Genomic DNA, 26,458 nt, shown 5'->3' with positions numbered 1-26,458 from the left:
AAAGCGTGGGAAACATATCCGAAATCATCCGATTGCTCCCAAATCCGTGCGGTAAAATCCCGGAAATGTCCGAAGTGGCTCGGATCTGTGGGAAAGGAAACTGACGTGGTAAAGTGAAGCTTCCCGCACGCTAGATCGGTAGGTAATTAGGTATTTTACAGACGGGAGTAGAAAAAATGTATTCCGTGTGTGGTTTTTCACCCACTTACAACCGTTATTATGGGTCTAAATAGTTTTTTCTACTCGCACCTGTAAATACCTAATTATACACCGATCTAACGTCACTTTACCACATCAGATTCGTTTCTCACTGATCCAAGCCACTTCGGACATTTCCGGGATTTTGCAGCACGGGTTTTGGAGCACTGTTTTCGGAGATATTTCTCACGCTTTGAATTTTGACATTTTTCAATTCTGTCAGTCATGTCAGTGAATGTATTCGTGTTGTTTTGCGATAATATACCGAAAAACTAACGGTCGTAGAAAAAGTATAGTATGTAACATGTTCGGTAAACTTTTTAAGTCACTCGTTCATTAAACACTCGCTCCGCTCGTGTCAAATGCCGTAAGTCAAATGCCGTTTACCGCACTTGTTGCATAATATACTATTGTTTTTATAAGCCATTGTTTTCTAATTTCAAAAGACACGGTTTGTTGACTTTTGGTACTGCCAAGCAATACCGATGACATTTTACATTACATTTACCATATTTCTTTCTTGTTGAATTCTTTTGTTTTTCTATTTGCCGCATTGAGAATACTGTGGATGTAGAAAACCTACTAATAATTTTATGCTAACGTCAATTAATTAAAAAAAAGGGATTTTATAAATAAATATTAAATGTCAAAGTTTTCTCACTACCTGCTGACCTCGGCCAAATTTTGCAATATTTTGCGCTATTAATTGCGCAGTTTCCTTCGAAATTCACAATTTAAAATGTTGCTCAACTTTCTAGAGAATTATATGACCTTTCAAAATATTGGACATTTTTTGTATTCAAATTGATGGGTTGTCTATATAGCAACATATAGGTGGACAACACTTCTCCCTCAATCCCTCAATCCAATCTATGCACAAGATCAGAAAATTTTCTTTTTTGGGGAGAACATCAAGGTTATGCTTTTTCAATTTCATACTTTAAGGGATGGCACCGATATACCTTGTTGTGTTTTGCGATAAAGGATTTTTGGTTGAAAATAACTAGGGAAACTTTAAAATTTATGTTTTAAACTATCCAGTCCTAATATTGCAAGTATGGTTTGAAAATAGTTATAGTTCATTCAAGTCGTGATCATGTGAGAGATGCTTCCAGAATTGATAAAAATAACGAAACGAAAGTAACCAGTAGAACAGTAAGAAACCGTTTATTCATTGAAGCTCTGCACGGAGGAGTTGCTGTTCAAATCCCGCTTCCCTCAAAGAATAGAATGGCTCGATTGGACTTTGCCAGAGTTCTGTTGGTTAAAAGAAAAATGTAATACGTTTTTTTCGAGTGATGAAATAAAATTTTCCCTGGTTTAAGATTCAAGGTACCTGAAACATAGAGGGGGAAGAAGATCATGGTCTGGCCCGATCAGGAACATAGCCCATCAATCAAGCGCCGCGTAAAATGGACCCATTTCAATTCAAAGAGATATTTTAAAATACTGTCGTTTTGCAAAAGAACGGATGCTATTGCGATGTCGAAAATGATACGAAACACGCATCCAAGTTAATGAAGGAATTCTCTAGAGAAAAAACCACTTGAATTCCATCCCAATCTTAAGATCTGCTTAGAACATACCAGACAATATGAGACGCAAATTCTTGAAAGCTATTTTTGCTATTTCTTAAAAATTTCAAAACGCCAATCTGAACGAAAATAGTAAAATGACCAATTACAGTTTGAAAAAATATAATTATGTATATTTAAATTGGTTTATGAATGCAAAAATTGCAATATATAATTTTAATCATATTTTCAAAGGTCCTGTATAATTCAACCATCACATCGCGTATCGTTTTCGATCATTAAGGTTTTGTTGTTATTCCTCACAAAAGTACATAAACTCTACGGCCTCTATCAGTAACGGCATCATGCTCCCCGTAATCCATATTCGTGTAATTACAATATTGCTCTCGATTGGATAGCTCCGAAACGACACTCTAATTTAGCAATCTCCATTACCGGGTAGTAAACGCTCGTTTCGAATAAAAAATAAACTATAAAGCGCTTTATTCGATTGATTAATGAAGCCTCGCGACAAAGCTTCACTAAGATAGATTTCTACTCTAATTTAAATTAGTCTATTGACACGTATTCGACAGTCTGTTACTAGCTTCTAAAGGTGATACTCATCATCTATACTAAATTCTAATCTTTAGTTATGTTTCGTTTTGTGTTAGTTATGTAGTTTTGTAAGCTCAATTGATTTTTTTTAAAAACATGGTAATGTATCTTGTATCTCAAAATTTTCACTCAACGCTATGAGTACTCCACTGAATTCTCGAGTCTAAGTTCTAGACAACTATCCTGGTAAATGCCCAAAGAAAAATTCGAAAATATGAAAAACGTCTGGCAGCTGGTTTAAATCAGTTTTGAGAAGTTTGATTTAAGTTTACTTTTTTTGGATTATTAAAATAGAAGGCAAATGACCTAGAAGCCGATGATGAGAAAAGAATATGTTGACGGGAATAAAATTTTGGCAGAAAACAAGCACATTTTATAAAATGTCAAAATACATACTTATTTAAGAAAATGTATATAGATAACTATATATTTTTGAAAAGCGTATAAAGAGCGCAATCAAATAAAAAGTGTATGCGCATGGTGATGCACAGACAAAACATAACTTCAACTCGGCATCGAAAAAATTATATCTAGTGCCAAAAATGTGAGTAAAAAATTGACTTCTATGTCGAAGATCTATAAGATTAGGTTTTCAGTATTCCATTACGATAGTTTCTATTATGATACAGTCTGTTTGATATACAAAGGACACCCGAAATGGCCAAATTTTCTCTTTCCCTCTGAGAAACGGAAAAGAAGCTAGGACTGTTTTGACAAAGCATCTTTTTAAATCAATTAAAAATAGACACACTGTGCAATAAAAGGAATCACATTCCAAATATAGCTTAGGTTAAAAGATATAGAAAAACATTTAATAATCTAGTATTCTAGATAGACCACTGATCCTTGTCATTTGCAATGACACAAGGTTCCGAAAAGGCAAGTCCAAGACAACAAAGGCAATACAGCAGTCAATTCAAGACAGGCATAATCCAAGTCTTAAGTGAATCAAAGCCAAAAGTACTTCGACAACAGATTTTTCGTAATGTTCGGACGCGCTACAAAGAAGCTGGTGTTCGGACGTTTTGTTTGACCGCACATGTCTGAGAATCAAAGTTTACTTTACACGATGGCCAGAAGCTATTCTATTGCGTTCTACTACACTTCTGAAAATAAAAAATTGTCAAAACATTACACAGCAACCTGTGAACCAGCTCCAAACAAAGCAAAGGCAATTTTCTCAGCTAAAAAGGTTTTAGGTTCTCCATTCTTCAATTTCTCTTGTTTTTTCATTGGAACTATGAATACGAAGCACAATCATCCACGTCGTAGGTAACCATACCCTTGTTTTACAACAGTAAATTTTAGCCAGATGAATCCGATAAGAAATAACTTATCGATCAACGTGTGACAAGCGGTTCATTTTGTCGTATAAAGTATGAAACACAAAGGAAGACGGTCCCTTTCCCAGTTTGCTCGCCCGGTGAAACTTCCGTTCGTGGGTCGTTGAACTATAAAAACTTACGAGTATTTACTGGCTGAAAATATAGGTTATTTCATGGAAGGACGAGATATTGATTTGTTTTTGAACGCTTAAAGAGCGAGACTCTAAATGAGAGTTCCGGTGATTTTGATAAACCCCGCACCCCCCGAAAACTTTAATTTTAATTTATCGTTCCTTGTCTTGGAGACGAAAAAGGAATTTTCCAATTTCGCAGCGATCAGATTAGAGTTGCAAAAATGTTTAAATTGATCGGGCCCTTCGCCGGACTACTCAATCTCGTCTTTAATTACGCTACAAAAAAAGAAGACGTTTGGCTGCAGCTTAGTTGCAGGCCCGCGCCGGCAGTCTTAAATTCCCTTAATTAAGAACTTTCGGGCTATATATTGTCTTTTAGAGCTTTCGCGTCGCCGATGTTAAATTGCTTTCCGCAATGACCAACCGTCATGTCTTCATTGCGGGTAATCACTTAGATTTGAGGATTTCGGAGATGGCGAAGTTATTTTTGACTTACTTCACTGATTGGTTGTAGCCATATAGCTATTAGACATATAGAGACCCCGCGCATGTGCGAGATTTAAAATTTCGTTTTTAGTCAATGGCAGCTTTAATGGAAAATTATGACGTTAGACCCGTAAAGCCTTGCGTCTTTCAACAAACATGGCCACTGACAGATCGGTCATGTTTGGATGCGGCGTTTTTAAGGCTGTATTTTCTCAAAATATGTCGAAATCTTATTAAATTTTCCGACAAAAAACGAGTTAAGGCATTTTTGTGTATTTTTTCATGTAAGCTATTTTTCCTTTTTTTTTGCTTATAAATAGGTGCAAAGAGTTAGTTTTCATAAACTGATAGGTTTTACCTCTATTGACATAACTTTGAGATGCTAAATATCGCACCAGAACCATCTAAGTGGATAAAATGTTCAAAAAGCACTTCCTATAGACAGTAGTTGACAATGCTTGTTCTAGAAAAAATTCAACTTGTAGCTTATTTATTTTCTTTTATTTCCTGTAATTCTTGTACAATAAAACGTATTACCCAAGCATTCTTCGTAACTATTTAAGTGTACCTAAACATGTAGGGAATTCTGCTTAGTAATATATGTAATTCGATTTTCCAGTTTGTTAAGTGTAAAATATATAGGAATCATTGTTTCTCTAAAATCCTAATAGGTCTTTATATTTGCCACATTTGCTGTTATTTCGTAAAAGAACAAAGTATGGAAAAAACAAATTATACAAGTTTGTGAGTACCGTACGTAGATATTGACAACATTTTTACGCGTTCTTACAAAAATTAATCAATTTTCCAGAAAAAATACGGCAATGTAGCAACTCAAACAGTTCCATACCTTCTCTACGAAAATATCATAGCCACCTGCGGCGCATCAACTTTTATCGTAGTAGGGATGATATGGTGGATTATCTTATCGCTATATGGTTATAGCCATAGATTCATAATCAAAGGAGATTTCATTGCTTTTACATGACCCATAAAATGACAAATAGTTCTTTTTTAACAATGGCGATATGGCTTGTACAAAATGTGACATTTCCGTTGCCACTCTCACCTTCCGTGGTTGCCATGGCAACCTTTCATATTTAGGCATCCATTCTTTCCGAATCGTATCTTTTATTTGGGCGTTTGTGGTTGTAGGGTCAGGCATATATTCTTCTTACTAAAATAATAGAACTCTCCTTACACTCCTTTCCATTTGAACGGTTTACGTTCAAATTTATTTGCAAATTAGATAATAAGTTGAGACCCGTAATTGCAACCATGTCATATTCAAAGCCAGTATAATATTTATTTCCATGTTGTTATATTTGATGTGTCATCCAAGCATAAGTCGAATTTAGATCAAACTCAAATTGCGAAAAATATAAATTTAGGTTTTTTAAATTCAATTTATCTGATAAACTTGAGAAAATATATAAAATATTTTATATAAGATTCGTATATATTTTAGATTCTTCATAAACATACACGTTAAGTTCAAAACATTGAATAAAACATAAAAACTTGAAGAATTTTGATATTATTGAACACCTAAAGCAAAGAACTTGAGATTTATATATTTATTTATGCTCAGAAAAACAAAATAGTCCGCATATTTAAAAAGCAGGGAAGTATCATAGTACCAACGATATGGGATCGTTATGAAAATCTAACTAAAGAAATGATAAAACAAACTGAAAAAAAAAAAGCTGACGTTTTTATTATAAATTATTTTCTAAAAGGCAGTTTAGCGACAGTCAGGCACACTCCTTGTTTTTTTTATCTCTTGGCTTTAACTTTATTAATATTAAAAATTTCTCAATTATAGTGATTTAGTAAAACGAAAGGAGGACCGCGTTTTCCGAGACTCGGGGAAACTTTTAATAAAAAGTTAGGCAGTCGTCCTTGCAAAGTTTGCTCCATAATATAATCAAACGAGTGGACTTACAAACTTTAAATAAATAAGGCTTTAATTTAGAATGAAGTCTGCTTCAGTTTGGATTGACAGAGTCGGTTATATTAAATTGCTATTAATTAAGGTTTATTTCTGAAAGAAGCGGAGTAATAAAACCTCATTACGTATGCAGTCTACTGAATGACCCAAAGAATACTTAGCCTAATTGTATTGATTGGCAGATGCCCCTCATGCGTTTTAACAAAATAAAAGGCACCTTTTTTTATTAAATGGCATACGAAGAATGTATATTAAAAAAATTATAGTGTAAAAATCATAACATTCTTCGTCATCTCTTCTCGAAGTTATACTAGTAGTTAACTGCTCAATGGACATTTTCTGCTTGTTTCTAATGACATGGTGTAGTGCTTTTTAGCAATTGTTAATATTAAAGTGTAATTTAATCGTTTATTTCCCAGCAGCTAAGGACTTAATTTTTTGCATTTAGTAAAATTTTTGCCAATATTCTGTTTGAAAAAAGATATGAAGATGCGGTTTTCGCTTGCATTCCTCTTTGCTACCAGCTAAAATCACAAATAACATTTCAAATTTTTGAAAGCGTCTACTGTCAAATGCATATTGTTATTGCTTGTACTGTAGAATATATGAGACCCAGTCCGTTTGATTGCGAATGCCAAATCCACACCACTTGCTAAAATTTGAAATTTACTGAAGATTACGATGCAGTTACTAAGATAACTTCCTGTAAAAGCCAAATTTTCTTATTCGCTTTGTAAGTTGTCCCCTCAAGCGGCCATTCTAGGAACTTGAAAATAGTTTTGCTTAGTTTTGGTTACTTCTCTTTAGTACTTTTTTTCCACAAGCCATATGGCTACTACGAGCGCAATTCTTAGTAGGTTAAATTCGAGTAAAAACAATACGGCTTAACAGCAAATGCTAATGTTTTAAATTAAACACTTAAAAAGGCGTTATAAAAAACATATTATAATTACTCTGTAATTAAACTGTGGAAGAAAAGTTATGAAGCCTTTAAATAGCCGGATATTTTTTGTGGTTATGCTTGACAAGATTTTCAAAATTATTGAATGTGGGATGTAAAATGGTAATTTACTCTGAAAATTATTTTGTAGCTACAGATGAACAAAAGGAACCTATTTTATTTTGTAAGCCACCATATTTTAAATCCGTTAATTTCTGTGGCCTATCTAATGAAATTATTTAACTTCTGGAATTATACTGACGTTGACTACAAACAGCGTATCAGGCGTTTTACTATTTCACTACACACACTATTAACATTAAATAGTTATATGTTAGAATAAAGTTGTTTGGTAAATGCATATGAATCTGTTCAAAATTAAAGACTATTATTCAGGCGATCCCCATTTAATGATAAACAAAAAAAGCTGCCCAATATTTCAATAAAAAAAAAGCACCGATACTAATCTAAGCAGTTAAGATCTCGATCAAAAATCAAGCAAGCCGCGTGATAGTCTGCGGTCGTCAATTGTCAAGCGTCAAACGGGTAACCAAACAATTTAGCACGTACGTGCCGAAGGTCGAAAGCTTCGGCGTTGAAGAATAGTCGGGATCCCCGTATCATTTATGACATTTCATCCACCGTTAAAAATTTAATCATCAAACAGGCGATCGGAGTGCTCGGCGAAATATTGCATGTTTTATGAAAATTAATGTATCGCCTCTACAGTAGCACCGATTTCAGGCGAAAATTTTATATATAATATGAAAAAAAGTAAAATTGGTGTAACGAAACTCGGTTGCTAGCCTAAAGTTACCCTTCCCATTTTGCGTAAGAAAAAACATGGTTCCTTTCATTTAGGTATCTTAAACCGTGAAAAAAAAGACGATTTCTTTTATAGAACCGAATTATTAACTAAGCTAAGGTTATTTTTAATATTCCATTTTAGGTAAAAATTAACGGAATGATTTTTGAAACATATTGTACAAATAAAACGACGCCACATATCAACCAAACGGATTCATTATAATTAAATACGAACACACTAAAAGAACCAAGCAGTGGAATGTTTTCTTTCTCTCGAGTCCTGGATAAGTGTCCTTGACGTGCCGGAAAAGAAGAAGACCCATAAATTCATTTGTCATGATCTCACGTAACAGCCCGAGTTATGTCACTCGAAAACTTGATTTAATGATCCAGTTAGAGCGTCATTATTCCAGGCAAACCGCGGCGTATTATTTCTTGGAACTGGCAATCTATTAAAACAACCATTTTATTTTTGCCTCGGGCAACAACATCGTATCACGCGATCTCAGTTCTTAAATAAGTTATAAAACAATTAAAGCGGTCGTTATGACTCTGAATCTAAGCTTGAAGCTTAAATCCGATGCGAGTATTTTACGAAATAATATTATTCGATTAAAGGAAAACTAAATTTAAAACTGCCTTTCAGTTTCCCCAATATGTGAGTTTGTAAGAGTTTTAAAAACACTTTTGCTTGATTACGTTAGTTATAAAGTTGAACATATGACACCTTTGAATTGATGTGGAGTTGCAAAGCATCAATTCAACATGTACGCAATTATCAGGGAGAGACTTAAAGTATTAAAAAAATTTAAGAAAATTACTTTCACTTTGATGAACCATGTATGTGATGTTCAACATCAATTTTTGCTAATGATTTAAATATATGTGGGGAGCTCCAAGCACTGATTTAAGTTACAAGACCTTGTGGATCTATTGCACGAAGCTAGTGTGTGAAAAATAAACTGCCACTTAACTCTGAAAAGTGCTTGCTAATGTCAGTAAATAAAAACTTTCTCCAACAGTACATAAACACTATATAGAGGAAGATTGATTGATTGATTAGAGGCGATATTATTTTTCGTAATTATATAAAAAAGGTGATTTTAGAAAACAAATGTTTTTATTTCAAGAACTTTGAAGCCATGTAGCAATGCTGATGTAGTACGGTCTTTGCATTAACTTGAAGATTGACTGAAATTGCTTCTGGAGCATCGTACAACCTAATTTATCTGTTTGAATTTCCTTTAAGCCAAATTTGAGTACAAAGTATATCCTTGTTTTTGTAAAACAGGCGCAAAACAAAATTTTAAAATATTTTTAAATAAAAAATATTTTAAAATAAAACAAAATAATGCTAATCATGAAAGAAAAATTAATAATTAGTTATTGTAGTTATTATTAAAAGTTTTCAAAAAAATAGAACCTCTACAATCTATTTTAGGGAATAGAAATATTGTGCAAATAGAAAGGTGTTTTCCTAAAATGCTGAAAGCCAGTATTTTTGAAATATTGCTATAAATAAAAAGCAGCGACATTTTGCCAATTTTTTTTTTATTTTTGCTGCAAGAACGTATCTACAACTACCCTATAAAGCAAAATAATTCTTAACAGGCGAGATGCCTCACTGGGGATGGTCTCATTTGCTAACCAAAACTAATCATAACTTTGAGGAACCCAAACAATGTCGCCGTAATGTAACGCGACTAAAATTGCTAGTTAGTAGACTTTAAAACCATATAGGCTTTTTTCGGTCAGTTCACTATAAAAGTCACAATGTGCTATCATCCCTCATTTTTTCTTATTATGCTTAGAGGAACTTTAAATCTGAAAAATGTTTGCTTTTTTCAAGAACACCAGCTGGAACAAGAATCACATAATTGTAACCTATGCCATTAGAATGTGCTCGAACTGTAGTAAAATAAATAATTAATATTGTTTTTGTTTTACAAAAAACAAAAAATGTTACAATATAATTGTGACAAACTTGTTAAAAAATAGGACTGACCTTTTTTTGGTAACACGAAAACAAAAAAAACCCTGACGGATATCCATCAAAACAACAACAAACATTGACATTCCTAATAGAAGTCAAATCATATTAAAAAAACGTTATGATTATCAAAAATAAATCTTTTATAGAATCAACTAGTAATCTATTAATTTAAAAGTTTTATATAAAAAAAACATATTTGATACAGCTTCCCAAAAGATACAAGCTTTTCAGACAAATAGAATGGTTGGTTTTTTGTTAATCTAAGTCAGATTGAGGAGGTAAAGTTTTCTGTATAAGCGGATAGCATCTAAGGTAAAGTAAAGTAAAGTAAGAAAATCTGAAGCAAAGGTTCTAAGCTTCCTGGATATAGGAATGTTGAAATTGTTGGAGCAAGAAAATCACCGGCAACTCGTTAATCAAACCAACAACTCAGGAACCTTTCTTCTTGATTAGTTCAGCATTAAATGGGATTAGTATACGGGGACCTGGATATAATTAATGACTCGCGAAGCTTGGAACCCATTATCGCACTATCTCGAGTTTCCTAAGCAATCAACAGGAATATGGACAGACCCATTTAGTATGTTTTGTGAACCGCATCCATACGTAGTACCAGATTTTTTGCTTTAGTTTTAAAATTTATATTAACCTCATTCGTTGTTAATTTAGGATGATTTTTGCATAATCTAAGTGCTTGTTGACATCACTTTAATCTAGATATGTCTAATTAAACTATTTATTCGAATAATAAAGGAATATGGTGTTATCCAATTTATATCTGCTTCGGTCATTTAATTGCTTCTTTGTGGGGCTTGAACAACCAAATATATAAACACACAAATCGATAAATATTTAATTATTAAGTGCGCGTAAAGTTTAGGGCACCTCCGGATGGTCCTTTTTATCGACCTGAATTAAAATTCCGCGCTTCTGCCCTGAACTGCTTTCTTCCGTATCTTCTTCGTAGTAATACTCGCCATTCTCTACCCTGTCGGCGCCCCTATTTTCGCTGCTGCTCGAAACTTCTGCGGGAAAAGACACGCGCTGAGAACCGCTGCTCCCTGTAAACTCTATACTCTGATCGGTCTCGGCAGTGCGTCCCGACGAGCTGGTGGACGTTTTGGCGGCCGTGAAGACGTTCGGCGTACCGGAGAAATAACTAACGTTGACAGTTTGGGAGTGCAACCTCGACGACGCCCCTTTCGGCAATTCCCTTTCGCACGAACATTTATCGACGATCTGGTCCTCGCACAGAACCAAAGACCGGTCGTCTGGGTCGACTTGGTCGGTACAGGGTCTCTCCTTTCTAAAATACCTGTAGCACCAATTGAGGATGCACAGAAGAAGAAGAACCTTGGTTACGACGGTTATAGCGAACACAGCGATTAGGATGGTGGTAAGCCGGACGCGCGTCCTGTTGACGTAAGACCAATCTCCGAGCTCGATGTTGCAGAGATGACGTTGCCCAACTCCGGGTATATAGAGGCCTTCGGCGGACGTGAACGAGGTCCACCGACCTCCACAGTTACATTCCCCTTCTTGCGTCTCGACGCCGTAGTGACAGATCGAGTTGAGCAAGGAAACTTTGGGACAAGTGTCACCGCTTTTGTCGAGCATTTCCAAAGTTTCTTTGGAGGCCGTTACATTCGGGTCGAAACATTCGTTACCGTAGGGAGAATAAGCGAGATCTCGAGAACGGGATACGCAAACTGGAACGCCCTCGCATCGTCTGCGAAACGGATTAAAGTAACTCAGACATCCGGAGTATTTCGCCAGGCAATCCACGGGATTACAATTTCGCAGAGGGTCTTGATCGACCGTAGTGCACGACTTTCTTCGATTACCTGTGTCGAATGGGATATCGATCAGTACTTTTCTTCTCTTGAATTGGCTTCTGCAGGAGACGGCCACCTTGCAAACGCCGCGACGGTTCATGACGTAGAGGTTCGGGTAGACGAGGGTGAAATTTTTAACCTTTGCCGGATACAGCGTGCCCATGTTGCCTCCGATCAAGGTAATTGATTCGCAATCGGATCCGTTTTCGCCTAACTCCTCGCAACAGCGCACCATGCCGAGGGAAAGGTCTATATCGTCTTTGCATGTATTTTTGATGGTGACGTAGAATAAAATGGCCATGTCGTCGCTTTCGATAGGGACGATTCCACGATCTAGAATTTCTATGTCGCCTTTGACAACGATCTCGGAACTGAGTATTAATACGCATAAGAAAAAAATATCTTTCGGAAACGACATGCATGCGAACATGTCATTAAAATGTCAATTCATTCAGAAATTCATTTCCATACGGATCAATAAAAGACACCAACAGTATTGGCCATTTTACATAAAAATATTACTATACCTTGCAACTAAAACTGAGAATGGTTGCATTGGTTTGGAATGAGTTTTCTGTTTGTGCTGGAATTTTATGATGATATACTTTATCGAGTCAACCGAAAGCCGAAAGTTTAACATTAAAGTGTATCGGTTTTAAATCCATATACAAAACAAATTGGATAACACTCATGAAATATTTAATAACAATTATCTTAATAATATTTTTGATGTATGTTCCTGTTTCTGATATATAACTACTATAGAGGCCCTGACTATGCCGATGATAGCACGAATCCAATCACCTTGCGGCATTCCACAACCAACATTGTAGCGGACAGACCCTCAAAAGTTTGGATGCGATATGTCATCAAAAAATAAATGCGCCAACACTGGGGGAAAATGGGACAAAGAGATGGCGCTCGCGACACCGCTTTGAAAGATGGCAGCACTAAGAATCAAAAGTCGTCTTGAGTTATCCACCTCGTCTATGAGTTGCGCAGTAATCAACAACCAAATATAGTAATTAACCAAAACAAAAAAAACTTAGCAAGGAACCTAGAGCAGAAAAAACCGTGGATGAGCAATGAAATTCCAGGTCTAATGGAAACTCGAACAAAATCGAGAAATACACACAAACATAAGCCAAAGAAAAAAGAAAAGAAATAAAAAAAGAAAAAACAAGCGAAGTCCAATTTCCTCTAAACAGAAAATAACCAAGAAAAAAACTGCAAAACAAAGAAAATATATTAATTCACTTTAACTTTATTCGTTGCTTGAAAAATTGCACTTATGCTCTGTTTTTTATCCTGTTTTGTTTTAAGGCATTTTTATAAACCTAGTCTTTAGCATACCCCCACAGAAATTTAGGTGGATATCTAATCGGACCACCTCTTCCTATCCATCTATGAGGAAATACATTAGTAGAGCTCCATCATGACGGAAACACACTTTCTGCATCATTTCACTTTAGAAAAGTTCTTAACATACTCTACAATGTTATTTCCTATTATACCGCCTCAAACATTTAAAGAGCATTTTTCCTGGCTGTGTGTCATCATAAAATGGGTGTTTTAATGCAATTAACACAGCCGTTTTACTGGAATGTCGATTCATCCGTAAATAAATATCCGAAAAAATCGTTTTTTTCATTCACCAAATGTTGATGTAATCTGATAATCATTTTTATTCTTAATAAAGCTATACATAATAAGGATGCATCTTGCTTACTTTATCAATCACTCACTTGTGGATTTTCTGTGGCACAGAGTAATACTTTGTAGATATGACTCTTTGTCCTTTATAAGGCTGCCCTCTATCGGTATACTGTTGCTTGTATATTCTAGGACCTGATAATGCATTCTTCTCGCTAGATCCCAGTACGAAAGTCATGCCGGCCATTTCTTCCATCGAGTTGCAAGTTAAGCAGCAAACAATAAAATTAATTGAGAAAACTAATTCAAAATTGACAGGTTTCAAATAAGTACTTATTTGCATTCGTAACTTACATTTGTATGGGCAAATGGTAACCCAATGCCGAAAAAAACTTATTTAAAGGTGTGAGCAGACAAATGTCACGAAGCTTCGTCAGTGGAAGAAATTGACAGAAAATACTTCGTTTTTGATGCCCATTTCAATGTACGCGTTACGCTTCTGCAAGAAAGGAGGTATTAAACCAACAGCAGTTCCGTGTTGGCTAATCCCAGGTGAGTTGTTACATTATGTTAATGTTATATTGCTTTGGAGATTGATTTATTTAAGTTATTTGGAATCATAATATAATCAAGTAAAAATTCTGCGAAAAGAATAACATTGTTTCTTGGAATATTTCATTATGTAAAATAAGAAACGTTTTAATAATTAGTTTTTTTTTATACCGATTGAAATCATAATTTTACATTCCGTGTATAGAGACATAATACTAGAACTCTAAAAATTATTGTGTATATTATTTAAAATTCCAAAATTGTATAACTATCGCATGTCCAACAATTTGCTCTCCGCTAAAATATTGTTAGTTGTGTATATTGCAGCTCTGGTGTAGATTATATTAAGAATCCAATTTTGCAGTTTTCTAGTCTGCTTTTCACCATTAAAATATCAATATCGGTTTCAAGGATTAGTTCAAGTTTTAGGTTTCAGAGTTTTGAATCGAATCGGTTGATTTTATAAACGAAACGGCTGCAACGTAACCATAGAACCAGTAGAATAATACCTGTTGCTAAAATCTTTGACGCGACGTCAGCATTTGTGTTCCCAATACATATGGTTTCGTAAAAATAAAATACCGGCATTTCGCTAAATCGTTTTCCATTTCAGTTTCAACTCAAACATTTTAAAATTTCAGACGCAATTTTCAATTTCGATTTAAATTACAATTCCGTAAACAGGACTGAAAAACGAGGAAAAAGCGTCACAAAATAGATAACGGAAATCCCATTTTCGATATTATTTTTAGCAGCTGGAAAATACGGAAAAATATTTTTCGCAATTCCCAGATTATTTCAGAGTCAAATTTATTACCGATTAGGAAAATTTTCGTTAATAGTAAAACGAACAGTTCTAGAAATTGGCATTAGATAGCAAGACAAGCGCCTAACAACTTGGCGAAAAACCGCATCTCAATATCTTTACCCTAACCTAAAATATAAATATTTTATTAATTATTAATATCTAACAAAACAATAATTTACTATTTCGGATGCAAAATGATATTTATAATCGAACAGTGTTGCTATCCATCACCAACACTGTTTGTACAATAACTTTGAAGTGTATAAAATTACCTGGTGTTTAATTTATTGTCACTTATCTCTTCAAAGTTAAGTCAACTTACCAAAACTATTCGATTGTTAAAAATCAACTAATTTAGTAAAATTTTTGAATTATTTATAAACAGTAAAATGTGTATTGAAGCACTCTATCCAAAATATAACATAATAGTAGTTTAATAACTTAGAATATCAATATTATAAAACTGTTGAATAGGTCGAGAATTAATTAAGTTACTCTAATAAGCGTTATACGATATGAAAGATACTTAGTGTTTTTTCAGATAAAAACATTTGTTTAACCGAAATATTGTCACTAAATATAATTACAATTACATTGATTTCATTATTTCTATTAAAGGCCATGTATAATTAATTTTCATAAACTGTGTTACACGCGCTACCACTTAAATATACACTTGCAATTGATTAGTGACCAAATTAAACCTAATATATAATTAACAAAAGATAATTCTCGATATTACAAAACAAATAGAGATGTCTTAATTTTTACGTTTTTCTTGCACGTCACAACTGGCCAGCCTCTCCACTCACTGCTTCAGTCCAATCTTGATCCTCATTACTTCGAATCCCGCTCCTAAATTGTTAACTCCTTTTTTTGTCTTTTCCTTTTCTCGTTGTCAGGACTCCACTAAAACTCGGATTTCTCTCCCTCGTCTTTCACACGACTACCACCGTTTAACACGAAAAAGGACTATTTATGTGTACACTGTGTGCCAAATAAAACGATGCAATATAAGTTTCTTGGACTCCCCTGAAGATTTAAAACATTATAACTTGGTCGATATAGAATGGCCCAAAAGTGTTCCCCCCCATATCAACTTATATATTTCGAAATTTTTGGAATCCTTGCTTAAAATAAAGGTCACTTTCTTTATAAATTCCTATTCAAATTTTGCACAGTTTAGGCAGAAATTGAGGTTATGTGTTTTTTTTTCATATTTTGATTGCCCCATATAAAATTGCGTTGTGCCGCTACTAATCCAGATATGATACACGATACAACGAGATGATACACTACTCTCACAGATGCGCCTCATCTTATACAGGGAGTCCCAAATAGGTCAAAAATAAGGTAAGTTTGTAATTTATCTTATATTTAAATTCTACTTACTTTTTGAGATATTCGAGGTTAATAACAAAAGTCACTAATTAAAGTTTATAGGCTAACTAAACAAGTTAACAAATTTGAATAAATAAATTTTTAAAACAAAAAAAACAGAAACGAATAACTAAAAAAAACTTAAATTTGGTGATACTGTAATATATTTTCAATATATTGTCTCTGCAATACACATTGTATTGAGCGTCATAATGCTGGAGAACACATTTCTAGCCTCATCACTATTATTTAAGAAGAATCTCTTGTCTGATTTTTTTCCTTAGTCATCAACTGTATATTTATTTCGAGATTTATTGACACGATCCTTGCCCCATGGGTGTAAAATCTGGACTTCGCGGCTGTCATTTTTACCAATTATATTTTGATATTTCTTCTTTACTTTGTTGTTTTGATGCCAGAGGAAACGAGCATTTTTAACTAAACTTTATGGACTGAACTAACGAACTCTTTTTAGTTAACTTGTTGTTTTATAGATTTATTTATTCAAATTTATTACGTATTGGTTTTAGGTATTTTCAATCAACCTAGATAATTAAATAATTAATTAAATGTTTCTTGAAATGTGAATTCTGAAGTTGTATTAAATCTGTAAAAGTGTGTAGTATAGAGTCGATTTTTTTCAATTAATGGTCACCCTATATTGTTAGCAATAGGTTTTATTCGTATATCTGGAGTATTATACCTCTAAAAGAAGCAGAAAGTAGAAATAACTAATATCCAAAATCAACAATATTACGGATGTTATCTTACACCTCGAATATCTCAAAGAGTAAATAAGATTTTAATACAATATAAATTACAAACTTACCTTATTTTTTGTCCTAAAAATGACATCTGAATAAAAATATAGATTGTTCCATTTGAAAATCTTCAGATTTTGTTAATTGGATTCGCCAAAACGGCACCACCTATTTGGGACACCCTGTATAAAATATACAAAATTTGAATAGGAATTTATTAGGAAAGTGACCTTTATTTTGACCAAGGATTCCAAAAAAGTTGAAATATATAGGGGATTCCATTTTAAATAACAAAGTTGATATCGGAGAGAACACTTTTCGGACACCCTGTATCAACAAAATTATAATATTTTAAATCTTCACTAGAGTCCTTTTGTAGGAAACTTTTTTTCGTATCTCCTATGGGTTTCCAGATCGTATAGTGGGTCGTTTTATTTGGCACACAGTGTACATGGTTGCCTATAAGTATAATCGCCTCGCTCATAACAGTATTGCCAGGTAGTCTTAGAAAAAGGCTTTTTTCACCACTACAACAGAAAATATTCAGCTTTAAAACAGTACTCATTCTAACTACTGTTAATATTGTTAAAATTTTTATTGAAATCGGGTTTTTAGAAATAGAGAGGACAGTCGCGCCCCTTGGTGGTGATTTCAGAGACTCAAAAATAGCTCCTAGTTAGTTTCTTGTCAAGCTCCTGTAGTACATAATTACACGACCTTATTAAATAGTTTCGCCATGTGCCACTCAGCAACTTTATAGTTGCACGTTGTGAATTAAACTTTGAATTAAATGTGCGAGCAGAATCGAGGATACTGTTCTACGTCACACGTCTAATTATCTACTGCCGTGTTCAGTGAAAACAATTGTGTACAGCGGTGGAAGTTCACATCGGACTTTGAAGGGATATTAGCAAAGGACTAACAATAGAGTTTAAGTATGTCTGACGTTCTCAAACACGGCGGCTTAAAGGATCGCAGCAGAATACAAAGGAGCCAGGAGTCAAGCCGATGTAAAGTGCTTAGCAAAAAGATGACAATACTTGATTCCGAAAGGCGAAAAAAATTTGTTTCCTTAACGCCCGTGGAGATTCAAAATCGGTAATTTTAATAAGGAGGGAGTGTGTTTTGGTAGTGCGCAACTTTATGAAACACATCAAATTGAAAATGAATATACATGGTGTCCGGTAAAACATGGAGAGGGTATGTTAGAAATTATATGAGATACAGCGTCGCGGATGAAGAGAAGCGAATCTAATGCCAAAAAATAATCTCGCTTTATTCTATTTTAAATCGGATGTTCATTTTTGAAAAACCGCAATATTCTTATTATGAGAGATGAAATGTTCAAATTTTCAGGATATGGTTAAAAGGATATGGAGATGCTGAAAATGGCGTAAAAAAAATTAGGTTTGCTATGTTACGTACGGCCGAAGTTCACTTTTGTTCATCTTATGGCCGCCATATTGAATTTCTACATTTTCAAAATCCTCTTTAAAAACGCTTTTCAACAATGTGTAATGTTCGGTCAAGATGAATCCGGAAAACTTACAAAAATAAGAATTCAGGATTGATATAGCTGCGTTGATTTTCCATCAATTTGGTGAGTATTGCTGGTGATTCGTAATTATACGGTTAAAAGAATTCTATTGTGCCAGTGGTTTATTCAGAAAAATAACGAAATGTGAAACTTTTTCTTAAAAGTCCTTTGGTCGGATGAGTGCCGATTTATTAATTGTGTAAATCCACGACTAGCTTGTTAGGCATCACGTTTGATTTGGTATTTTGGGCACCCACAAAATTGGACCGTATTTTTTCAAAGATCGCTTAAATTCTGAGAGATATTCAAACCTCGTACAAACAGACGTAACAGACGATCTTATGAACCTTCCATTAGGGGCTCTGCAACAAATGTTTTTCCAATAAGACGAACCTTGAACCAGTGAGATGGTCTACAAGGTACCCTTGATTTCTTTGTATGGGGTCATCTCAAAAATCAAGTATACAAACCTTTAAAGGTATGTATGAATATTTTGCTAACCTTTTTTCTAGATCCTCCCTCTTCAATTTTATTGACTCCTTTCTTGTCCCCTCATTATTTAAATGTGTTATAAAATTGAATAGCAATATCAAAGTCGGAAATCTTATTTCTGTTATTTTTAGGGATTTACCTCAACCAAACAAAAATGTGTTACACATGATCGAAAAGCATTTAAAGAGGATTTTGAAAATGTTGAAATTCAATATGGCGCCCATAAAAAAAAACAAAAGTTGATTTAGACCGTACGCAACATTATTGACCAAAAAATTTTTACGCCATATCCTTATACTCATATTCTGAAAATTTCAGCTCCTACAATAAGGATAATAACTGTGGATGTGCTTAAATGGACATTTTCCTTTTTCACCCTGTATCTACCTAAGGGTATAAAATGCTAGATTGCAAAAAATTAGTTTTCTCATTTCTGTGTTCCATTTCATTTCTACTTTATCCATTTTGGTTTATTTCTGTCCTACGACTACCATCGGCTTTCCACTTCCGCCGAAATCAGATCACGTGGCGCGGTTTAGCTCTATAAGGCCTAATGGTACTATAAATATTTTTAAAAAATACATCTTAACTTCCTTTACAAACAATTGTTTTAAATCCAGAATATTTCCAAATGAACTAAGGCGTTCTAAAATCAGTGGCTGAAATTTATGAACCATTTGCACAGACATCTTGCTTTTCGAAAGTTTTTGAGTCATGGTGGATAGACTACTATTGCAACCAAAAATTTAAGTTATTTTGTCATGGATGGCGACATCGATTCACATTCTCTCATTTCTACTGTTTTTAGGAGGAGCAGCTAATTCAAAATTTTAACTCTTCAGAACAAGAGCACTCGCAAATCTGATAATGTCGCACGGGATAAAAAAATAACCTACGGTTACTAAGTCGAACTTGCTGAAGTTTCGCCAATCATTCTGTTGGCTTCCTCAGTTTCAGTTAAGCTCTGAAAGGAAGAATCAGGAAGATTCCCCCTAGTTTTCTAAATAGTATATAACCTTCAAATGTACCTACCAAATCTTAATTTGTTATAATTTTGTGCGTATTGACGATCGTTTGCATTGGCCTTCTTTTTCTATTATTTATGAAGCTACCTTAATTTTTTTTTTGCTATTCTGGCAAGGAATTTGTTCCAATTTGGAAAAACTACGTTCTGTTCAGAATAAGGTTGTATCTACACAGATACACTAATCCCTGCCAACAAAACTTTATTTTTCAAATAGTTTTAATAGTTCTTACTAAATATTAACTCTAGATGGTTAAAAAACCGTTACAATTCAAAAATAATGTTTCTAGTTTCTGTCTTATACTTGGACCCATTCTCCCAAAGAAGACATCTTCAGACAATCTTTGGAAGGTTTAGAGAGTGAGAGACTTTAATTTGTACTCAATACTGCTTTTGGAAACAGCTGCCGACCTGAGCAAAATATGTCGACGAAATTTCCAAAAGCGATTTGCATAAAAGAAATTTCGCTCGTTTTGGTATTCCGGCGGCGGCAAAATATAGAAAAGCTATAAAATGCTCAAGTTTTGCAATTTTCAACGAACAACAACTGTTAAAGTGAAACGGAGAATAACTAATTTGCCGTCGGCCATTTTACCGATCGTATTGTAAGGTTAAACACGTAATACTGAAAAGAGATTAATGGGGCGAGCTCCTAGGAGGCGAGACAAACTTCGGGCACTTTGTCGTTAAAAAAAAATACTGAATTTTCAACAAAACCTTTTACAATCGACTCGAAATTTTTAGAAAATCTTAAAAGTTTTACAATGTGTATCGACCTTCGAAAAAGATCAATTGCTAAACCGACAAACTGATTTCATGACACATGTGTTTCGCGATTTTGATCAGTTTAAACGTGGCAACCCTCACTGCCAATTTAATTTCCGTTATGTGCGCAATTGACTATCCAAAGTTCTGCTTTATAAACACACATCGATAGCAGCAGAGCAGAAATAGCTTTCGAGCCTATAGAACGACAATTCATTAGTGGATGTCAGTGGTTAAGTAATTTTTTTCTTGGTTATATTGAATGTGTTTTATAGAAAGTAATTTTAGTGTTAAGGTAAAGTCGATGACTGAGGTGACCCGACTGTGTCCGACGGGCGATTGATCTAGGCTACTATTTTCATACACAAAACAAAATAACTAACTTAATTCCTTCATTTTAGCATATTTATGTGTAATTTAAAAAAAAACAGGAGTTGTAGGATTCATGATAACTTTCTTGGGAACTGCCGCTGTACCTACATCAAAATTAAAGTTAAAGTTTCACTGTTTCTGGTCAGCGCCTCATCATAAAAAATACAACCCACTCTTCGGACCTTTATTATTGCGCAAAATCACTATAGGTATAGAAGATGTTTCACTCGCGTTCCACTAAACTTGCAACATACAGGATGTGCCATTTCGAAGCTAGTGCAGGAAAAGCGGAAATCTGGTAATAATAGACTCGAACTAAACTAACATCTATTTTGAGCATTATTCTTGATATACTGATGTTGCAGGGGTTTACTGAAACTGTTTCAGTTAATATCGGAAGAAATAGTATTACAGTAGTCTGTGGAAATTTCTTTGAAAAATTAAAATTTTTGATTGTCATTTGAATCATATTAAACTTATAGGGATAAATTATGTCTTAATTTACAGGTTCGTTTGGAATTATTGAAGTGATACATATATTGGGCCACTTTTGTTTATGATTAATAGGTCCCTTTTTGGGATTTAAGCATATTTTGACGAAATACTATCGAACTGATGTCTCTCTGTTATTGATATACTGATTGTAAAATATCGATGGTGGGTTCAAAAGTTTCCATATTAACAGAATGGGCGGGACATCTAACAATGGTGGTAAGAATTGATGCGGCGCAGCTGAAATTTATATTTTCGTAAAGAATGATTTTTAGTGCACGCCTCTACGTTTCACCCACTAACCTGCACTTTGCGCCATTTTCTTTTCAAACAGCGATTTCCACACACTTAACTGTCTTATCCAAACTTATTAGCGATCTGTGAGCGGTCATGTTCGTTGTGGAATCCCGATTGCTTAAACGCGTAATTTTACCTCTTGCTAACGCGCATCTTGAATGGACTTTCTCAAAAAATTTTTCACAAATTTCGGAAATTATCGGCTGCTTACGCCGCTACCTCTCTAATAGCTACATGGAATAGTGGAATGGTAATTGTATTGTGTACGTGTCAATTTTATAAAAATAATTATGATTGATTACCTACCGCGTTTGTTAAGCTTAAAACCTTTGTTCCATCTTCAAATCGATGGCACTGGTACTCGAACTTATTCTCTAATCTCTAGCCGCTACTCCCGGCTAGGCGGTAAAATCGCGAGGTAACGAGGTGTTAATAACGAACCAGCGTCCATCTCATTTTAAAACCGTAACAATCCCGGCGCTTTGCGAAAGTGTGACGACCGGTTAGACTGTCGGAATTGCTCCGCAATTTGGCTAATTTGAGACTTGGCAAAGGTCTTTGAGTCCATTCCGAACGGAAGACTGATTAAGTTCCCTGATAAACTCAATATGCCGTGCAATGGCAAATTTCAGGGCAGTCGACAAGGGCCTAGCGCGGTAATATCGGGTACATCAAGTAGTGTCAGTAATTTCGTTCAACCGCAGTGGTTAGGGCAGCGAGCAATTTCAAATTGCAATTTGTGTCTTATTTCGATTTAAGGATTTTTTAAGTACAACAGGAAAAACAAGAATGTTTCGCTTCTATAAGGAAATAAAAAATATTCAAAATGCACTTCAGAATTCACCACCTTTCTTTTCTATTTTTTTCTTACAAGATTATTTGGCAGAATGTTTTTTGTTAGGGGATAAGAAAGTAATGGAGTGGAGTGGTTCTGTGAAGTGTATTTTTTAATGTATGTTGAAAATGCCGCCGATAAATATCAAAAATTCTTCTAAACTCGATTTTCTGCTTATCCTAAAACCTGAGATGAGTCACACTTCGACTAATAACTACCTCAGCTCTGAAGAAGCCAGCACCATGTTTGGTGAAACATTAGCGAGACAGAGTGAACGCCGGAAGCAGGACAAATCCAGAAAATACCAACCTATGCTCCTTAGCCTGCGGACGAAAAATAACGAAATACGTTCCCACAAAACTTTGATAGATCTAGGATAGATAAAAGGAAAAACTAATTTCCGTCCCGAGGACTAACAAAGTTATCAATTGAGGGCTGACCTAAGGTGGACCCTTAGGTAATTTTACAAGTTAATATCAACAGATTCATTAAAAATCAAAAATGCTCTCCAACGATTAACCTAGAGCGATGAGAAAATTATGAAAAAAATTTTATTCAGAAATTGCCACGTTGCCACAGTTGCTTTCATACATTTTGCTGAACATTTTTAGAAAAGAAGTTCCTTTAACTAAGTGCAAAATGACGTCCATTTGCATGGATACATTTTTGGTAATTGGTGACTATTTTTCTTAGAACCAGTGTCCAAAACTCTTTGTTTTAAGGTTTTTCCCGGGAGGATCAAATTCGTACACCTCATTCTTTGTATGATTGTGGTCCCTGAAAAAAAAAATCGAGGAAAAAATTTCTTCGGATCTAGGAGGCCAAGCCAATGCGTTTGTGCGCTTTTTTATGTGTTACTTATTAATCTTAATGTTAAATAAATCGTGGCCCACTTTACGAAGTGTGACAACATCTGCTGTGCACTTGTAAAACATCACTGAACTGGAAATATTCTGCTCTTTCCGAAAATCCATTATGTCATACAAGCCATCACTTAGAAGCTGTCAATTTAACCGCGATCTGATGCATCTGGGACGCATCGTATGTACAGCCTAGGTCTCGCAATCTACAATCTACTAGTGAATTTTTCTACGATAGCAAAGAATGTGCTTTCTGAAAAATAAAACACTACACTCTGTTTGTTCGGAAGGACGTAGGAGGACTTCCATTGCGTTTGTTTTAAATTATGTCTCGACGGTTCGGTCGACATGTGTCTCCAACGGTTAAGACACTAATTGCGAAAACTCGCTTTAAGGGGCGACGAAGTCTGGAATGATACAACACCTACAGGAAAAACAAAACCAAATCTTTTAGTCAGGAGCAATAATAATTCATAGGAAGCCACACTGCACAAAGGAGCAGTTTTTTCAAGGACCACAACAAAGTCGTCACACACCAGCAACCAACAGTCATACTTGGCCTGTGTTGGTTTTAAGTTTTTTCGTTATTCTCTTGATATCGGTTGGAAATGTCAACCAAAGCATTGAAATATAATTTAAAATCGAGGCAATGTTGGTCCGATATTACTTTACGCTCACCCTATACAGTTTTAAACACCATAGACCAAACAACAACCTACAGTAGAAAGGAACGATTGTGAACGTACCGATTTGCATGAAAAATTGGCGAACAGCGTGGGAATTACGGGCGAATTATATTTGATTTAAAGCATTTTTTAGCACGCCATTCGATTATTATGGTTTGCTAGTTTGCATAGTACTGTCTATTTAAAGGCAAAAGTTTTATTAACGCAACGGAACGGCAGTAAATTTAATATTTTAACGTTTTCCAAATCTCTGGCGGTCCACCTGCTCTTTCGCCAAAGCGCACTGTTACCAGATGAAATATTAATGTGGAAAATGCGACCGGCAAAAGTTTTATTAGTTCCTCTGCGACGCCGGTCGTGATTTTTTTTTGCCACAGTCTTTTTTGCAAAGTTAATAACGTTAATTAGAGACTCTAAAATGAATAGGTCGGCGAGGAAAAGTAAGCGCTTTAAGTATTTTTGACTACGCTTTGCTGCAAGCGTGTGCAATATCATTTGCAACAATTTTACTTACAAAGGGACATATGTAAATGCACAAGTTAATTACATCTAAGCTTAGTCATTTGAATAAAGCAAGCTGAAAGTCAAATACATCGGGTTCGAGAGATAATGTCATCCTCAAAAATACTTCATAAGTTGCTTGTATTCTCTGTATGTTTGTTACACCTATTATTTTGAGGGGAAAAGCAAATTTTATTATATAGTATATGCCGATTGACATCTGTCAATATGGGTCGAAAGGCGTTATTGTAATTTATATAAAAAAAATTGCGATTGTGATTGTGTCCTATTTACCCTTAAATGCATGAATCTTTATTCTATTTAAAAAAAACTTCTGGACTCCTCCTACGACTGTTAATTATGGATAGAACTCGCCGACAATTTGCCAATAATCATGTTAGCTTCTTCAGAGCTAAACTGAAACTGGCATAAACATCGTCTCAGATGACTCGCATATTGATGAAAAGTAAACACTTGAGTTGCAAGAGGGGTTATTTAGAGATTTTTATGGATTGTCGAGAACAATTTTTTGCTTGCAAAAATTTTAGTCTTAAAGTTCTTTCATATTCTTTTAACCTATTTGATATTTTCCTCACGAAATTCTGTACACTTCTGGCGATTCAAACGAAATTTTGTCTTTGACATTTCGAAATTTTTTGGACAATCTGATTTTAGCATTATACTTTTTAAGAACTTGAAATTAAACTTTTCAATGTAAGAAAGGACCACCGTGGCAGGTGTGGGGTTGCTGAGAATAGGAAATCATTACTAGTATCTAATTCATAAAGTGTAGAGTTTAAATGGTTAAGAAAATCTTGGAGGTATTCTTAACCATGAGACCAAATAACAAAAGTATCATCAATATAACACTTCCATAGATTTTGTTTTTATTAAACATTGTCAAGGGTTTTATTCTGACAAGCGTCTATATTTACGATGGCTGGTGATAATGGAGAAGCCATAGCCGTTCCCAATATTTGTTTATAAATTTGAGCGTTACAAGAAAAATATATTCCAGGCAAGCATTTTTCAATTAAGATAGAAAACATGTTTCTCGATTCTAGGATTTCAAATAGATCTGAAATACTGTTGGTAGTTTTAGGAATAGCGACTTTTCCCCGTAAAAGGTTTTAATATAGAAGCTAGATATTGTGCCAAAAAATGAATGGTGCCAGCAATAGGTGGAATTGTTAATCCAGGCTGAATCCCTAGTCATCTTTAAACAACCAAACAATCTTAAGCGCTTTTCCTGTTTTTACCTCTTTCACCATTATGTAGAATCGTAGAAAATGTAGAGTATAATACCAGTTTTTAGCGACTGACCCAGCAGAAATTCCGAAGATTTGTAAATAATGTTACAGGAGTCTGTGGAATAAATGAATTTTTGATTTTTTTTATTGATGTTTTTTCAATTCAGATTATTTATATTTTCAGATGGGTCCAGTAAAAGCTGATACGAAATTTAAAGTCTTGAAAGGAGGACTGCCATTAAAATGAAGTTGTTGGTCATCAAGGACTATTTCTCTGGCTACTGAGTGGATATCTAAGATCTCATTAAGAGTTCCTAATTCAGAATTCCCCCTTGTAGCTCTCTACTTAATTGTCCTTGTGGGTGGGAGTGCTTTGTTATATCTTCTTGTCC

At 34.6% G+C, this 26,458-nt stretch overlaps 1 protein-coding gene across 3 annotated transcripts in view; it reads right to left on the bottom strand.

Moving 5' to 3' along the window:
- The window catches only part of LOC132696714 (neurexin 1), a 157,579-nt gene that overhangs the window by 87,266 nt on the left and 43,855 nt on the right, over positions 1 to 26,458 (bottom strand). The gene's annotated exons all lie outside the window — the stretch shown is intronic.

This window comes from Cylas formicarius, unplaced genomic scaffold (assembly GCF_029955315.1).
Source record: "Cylas formicarius isolate icCylForm1 unplaced genomic scaffold, icCylForm1.1 PGA_scaffold_10__41_contigs__length_53128322, whole genome shotgun sequence".
Lineage (NCBI taxonomy): Eukaryota > Metazoa > Arthropoda > Insecta > Coleoptera > Brentidae > Cylas > Cylas formicarius.
Note: the sequence above shows the minus strand (reverse complement) of the source record. Positions and strands in the feature narration are given on the sequence as shown.